This window comes from Pteropus vampyrus, unplaced genomic scaffold (assembly GCF_000151845.1).
Source record: "Pteropus vampyrus isolate Shadow unplaced genomic scaffold, Pvam_2.0 Scaffold303, whole genome shotgun sequence".
In the NCBI taxonomy this organism is placed as follows: Eukaryota; Metazoa; Chordata; class Mammalia; order Chiroptera; family Pteropodidae; genus Pteropus; species Pteropus vampyrus.
This window is the reverse complement of record NW_011889084.1, coordinates 2,642,423-2,647,781: the sequence shown is the minus strand read 5'-3', so window position 1 is coordinate 2,647,781 and position 5,359 is coordinate 2,642,423. Positions and strand designations below refer to the sequence as shown.

Sequence of the window (5,359 nt, the reverse complement as noted above, 5' to 3'; positions counted from 1 at the left end):
TTGATATAAAGCTACACTAATGAAAAGAATATGGTATTGCTGAAGCATAGGCAGGCAAACTGGCCCACGAGCCAAATTCAGCACACTATCCAATTTTCTACAGCTTGCAAACTAAAAATGGTTTTGACAACTTTTAATGGTTGGAAGAACTGCCCTCAACCACTATTACTCAACACTAAATAGCTTTTGAAGTTACCTTTTGTAATGCTTATATGTGAAACTTATACTGTGGTACAGACATTTTGATGACAACAGACTTTGTTTGAATCACAAGTAATGGCCAGCTGCTTTAAGAAATGGCATGCTGTCAAAAGATAAAATGAGAAATGAAATCTTCATTTCCACACAAATTTGCAGCAGATATATCTTTCAAGGTCAAACTACAGTTCCAGCAGAATTTTTTCAGATCTTGATATAAGTGCAAAGGAAATTTTCATATTTCAAAATCCATTTAACTATGCAATTGATGCATTTCCACAAACTCTTCAATTGGCTGTAATTAATCTATAACATAATAACTGGTTAAAAGGCAAATATCGAGAGAATCTAAAATAATCTATCAATGCTTTTCAAGCACTCGATCAATATCATATCTTCATGGTGAAATATACAAAGTCTTGTTACAGATCAGCATTAACAGCTAAACATTTACAATCAGTTTTGCTGGTAGGAAAACCTATCTTTGAACCCCAGCTAAGCAATATGTTATCCCATAAAATAACTTCATTTTCTCCATTAGTAGATATATATTACCAAAAAAATTGATTATTATATTGAATTTCACTAATAAAAATTTTGTAGAAATTTTGTTTTGTCTTATACAATAAGTATCTAGATGATATCATCAATTTTGCCCGTTGCCATGCACCGCCTAAAAATTTTTCTATTTGCCCATTACAGAAAAAGTTTGTCAAACCCTGGGCTAAAGATTGAAGATACATAGATCAATGGAGCAGCAAAAGAGAGCCCAGAAATAGACCTATACAAATATGAGTAATTTTCGACTTGGGTGCAATTCATTGAAAAAAGAATAGTCTTTTTAACAAATGGTGGTGGAATAATTGGAATCCATGGATGGGGGGAAACCCACTTTGATATATATCTCAATCTATTATATGAAATTAATTCAAAATAGAGCAGAGATCTAAATGCAAACCTAAAATTATAAACTTCTAGAAAAAACACAGGAGACTATCTCTGTGACCTTGGATTAAGCAAATATTTCTTAGTTATGATACCAAAAGCATAAAAGAAAAATTGATAAATTGGACTTCGTTAAAATTAAAAACTTTTTCTCTGCAGAAGACTGTTAATAGAATGAAAAGACAAGCCATAGATTGGGAGAAAATATTTGCAAATCGCTTATCTGACAAAAGATTTGTATCCAGATATACACAACTCTCAAAATTCAACAATAAGAAAACAATTCCTCTACGGCCATACCACCCTGAACAAGCTAGATCCTGTCTGATCTCAGAAGCTAAGCAGGGTCAGGCCTGGTTATTACTTGGATGGGAGACCACCTAGGAAGACCAGGTGCTGTAGGCTTAAAAAATAAAATATAAGGGATTGTAAACTGACAAGTTCCTTGCAATCTGTGAGGCCAACCAAGGGTTGCCTCGCCTACAAAAGGAAAAAGAAAATAACTCAATTTTTCAAACAGGCAAAAATAAAAAAATTAAAGATGCTTCAAAAAAAAGATATATAATTGGCAAATAAGCCCACGAAAAGATGTTTAATATCATGTCATTAGGGAAATGAAAATTTAAATCACAATAAAATGTTACTATATAGCTACTAAAATGGCTAAGAAAAATAAAGTGCTGGCAAGGATATACAGCAACTAGAACTGTTATATATTGCCAGTGACAATGCAAAATGGCACAGCCACTGGAAAATATTTTGGCAGTTTCTTATAAAGCTAAACATACACTTTCATGCCACCCAACAATCCCATTACTAAGTTTTGCCCAAGAAAAATAAAAATTTTTATTTAAAATGTGGAAATTTTATTTTTACACAAGAATCTGTACACAAATTTAGTAGATTAGGTGGCTTTACTCATAATCTCCCCCAACCTGGAAACTGGGTCCAAGCACTTTTCTAAGTATTTTATGTGTTTTATGTGTTTTAATGCATTGAATCCTCACAACAATCTTATGAAGTGGGTACTATATCTTCCCGTTTTTATACAAGGAAGCCAAGGCACAGAATGGTTAAGTAAGACATTAAGATGTAAGATTCAATTAGAGGCTGCATGGCCAGAGTCAATAATCAGGTTTAACCACTACAATATAATGTCTCTCAATTACTGAATGGAGTATGTATACAGCCCTTGGTGTAGAATGCACCCCCCAATTTTAACATTGTTCTTGTGGAAACAATAAAAAAAAGTCCTATTCTAAAATTCTGCATTGAACATCAGCAACTTTGACACTGCTGTACAAAATATATATATACACATATATATGTATATACAGATATAGATAGATGATAGATAGGTGGATAGATAGATGGATAGATAGATATAGATGATAGAATGTGTCCCTGCAAAAGAAATAGCTGACATCTTGGTTTTGTTTAGAAAATGCATATAGTGTATGGATGTATGTATATATCTATATATGTCGGTCAACTATAGTAATGACTTGGTTCACTGCCTTTTGTAAAGCTATAAGATTAGTTTATAAATGTCACCACCCACTTTTAACTTTTGCAATCAATCTTAAGAAATGTCTGAGCCATGATAACTCCATGGAGTATATCATGTAATTGCTCTGCATATATTCCTCCTATATGAATGTGAGTCATTTACATACCAGAGGCTGTTAAAGAGCCCAGGAACCTGAACACCTGGGTCTCAGCTCTACTGTGTAACTTTGAACAAATTATGACCCTAATCTGGGAGTCCATGTGGAGGGAAAAGACTAGAGAGAACATATAGGTTTGGCCTTTTTTTGGCCCCTGAGCAGAAATTTGATAAATTTTACAGTGACTGTTGAAAAACATCAAAAGGGTTCAGTGATTGTGTGTAGTTTTTTTTGAGCAAGAGTCCAGAGCCTGGACTCTCTGCACATAACAATTTTCCTTTGCCAGTGACCTTCACACCCTCCCAGTTCATGATTACGATAATAATAATTACAAGAGCAGACACCAGTGATGTGATTAAGAACAAAGATATACAATTAGTACTCTGCAATTGTTTGTCTTGATCTGCATTGTCATTCTTCTTCCAGCTCCCCATCCTCACCTGGGGAAATTCTGAGCCAGCCAGTTCTGTTCCTGGATTTGGTTATGCAGAACCAGGATCAGGTTTAGAAAAGGCTGGACAAAATTGCAAGGTGTAACCAATCTAAGTTGGAAATGGCAAGGATTGGTCTTGAAAGTAAAAAGATTAAGTGAAGACGAGGCAGGGTGAATGGAAGGACTGGTCAGCCAGGTTCATAGAATTTTCCGGTAGACATTTTGGTTGGGAGGAGGAGTTGTAGTCTGTGAAGAATGATGGAGAGAGAGGGTTTTTAAGATGTTTGTAACTTAATAATCCACTTCCCTACCTATCCTGTAATTGTATTCAATTTTTTTCCTGGATAGTCATTATAGAGACCAGGCTATATAAGTCTCTAGTTATACTCACATTATACTACCATTTATTTGGCATTTATGTGCCAAGCATTGTAATAAGCACTTATGCATTTTCTCACTTGACCCTTTGAGTTTGGTATTATTACTATCATTATTGTTTTAATTTTAGGGATAGGTAATTGAGGTTCAGAAAGGTAAAATGACATGCCTCTAGTTAAGGGATTGAGTTAAGATTTAAAACCAGGTCTTTGTGACTTTTTTACTTAACAAATATTTACCAGTGCCTCCTCTGTGCCAGGCATTCTAGCACCCTTGGAAGTAACCATGAACTAGACAAAATCTCTTTCCTCATGGAGACCACTTTCTGGTGAAGGAGGACAGAGGGAAGAAAAGCAAACAAATAAGTAAATGCCACTTCAGATAGTAAAAGATGTTATGAAGAAAATCAAATGGGGCATTGAGACGCTCGGTCACTAATCTATAAGGAGTCTTCGGGTGGCAAGAGAATTAAACCTCCTGACTTGGGTCATTTCAATCAGTCGCATCCTGATCCCACTAGGAGTGAAGACCAAAGCCGGGCTGGTCAGCAGGCGGCGCCCGGGTGAAGGCCGGCCTGCTTAGGCCCAGCAACCGCTATTAGGAACTGCCAGAGGTTGGGCAGGGAGAGCTGAATGGCCTACCTGTGGGTGCACCTCAGGTCACCGGAGGATCCTCAGAGTCGTCGGGTTGCTGGAGACCTGGGCACTCAGGGACCCAAGTAGGCCAAGCCGCGGTGACTGTTGGCCCCGCGCTGTCCACACTCCAGCCCAGGCCACCCTCACCCAGCCCCACCCCTGCCACGAGACCCTCCCACCCCAGGTGACCCCGATCAGGCCTCGGGACCCTCTCGGCCTAGGTGACCATGCCCCGGAATCCTCTTGCACAGGCTATCCCTGCCTGGCCTCTTAACCCTTCTGCCCAAGGTGACCCCAAGCTGACCCACGAATCTCCTGCTACAGGGGATCCCTGCCCATGCCCTGGGACCCTCGCGGCTCCAGGTGACCCAGACCCGACCTTGCTATCCTCTCGTCCAAAGTGACCCTAACCCGACTAACGACCCTCTTGTCAAAGGTAATCCCAATCTAGCTTTGGGTCCCTCCTCGCCCCAGGTGACCCCAACTTGGCCTTGGAACACACCGATCCGATGTGGCCCTGGCCTTACCCGCAACCTCCTACTTTAAGACCCGATCTCAGGATTCCCAGGCCTCCCCATCCTTTTGAACCTGTGCTCTTTGATAGTAGCCACGGCCTGGGATGCCCAGCCTTCCTGCCCACCCAATACAGCCATTTTCCAGAAAAATTCCTCGTCCACCCTGAGCCTTGCCCACCCTGGCGGCCGTCAGCGCCAGGCCTGACTGGGTCCCCGACACATGAGACGAGTGGCCCAGGAGGGGCAACGCCGAGCGAGGGATAGGGCCAAGCGAAGGGTCCACACCTTCTCTGTGAGGAGAAGGGGACCCATGCCCAACAAAAAACAGTACTGGAGGGGAAATGGAAGAAGGCCAATGAAGGTCGAGGTTCAACCGAGGACTGCTCAGCAGCTTGGCAGCGCCTGTAGACAACACGATTTTCCCCAGGGTCTGAACCCTCAGGCCGCCCCAGTGTCGTGCACCCCCTGCTGGCAGTGGCCTGCGTGCGATGCACTGCGCAGGCGCGAGAGGGGCTGGGAGACCTGGGTAGGCGGGGCACCCGCAGGGGTGGCCTTCTGCGCATGCGCGAGCCAGCCGGCGCGCCCCCT

General features: G+C 41.4%; 1 pseudogene; it reads left to right on the top strand.

Annotated features, from left to right (window-relative positions):
• Positions 1 to 1,429: 1,429 nt before the first annotated feature.
• Positions 1,430 to 1,548, top strand: LOC111730230 (annotated as a pseudogene).
• Positions 1,549 to 5,359: the final 3,811 nt, after the last annotated feature.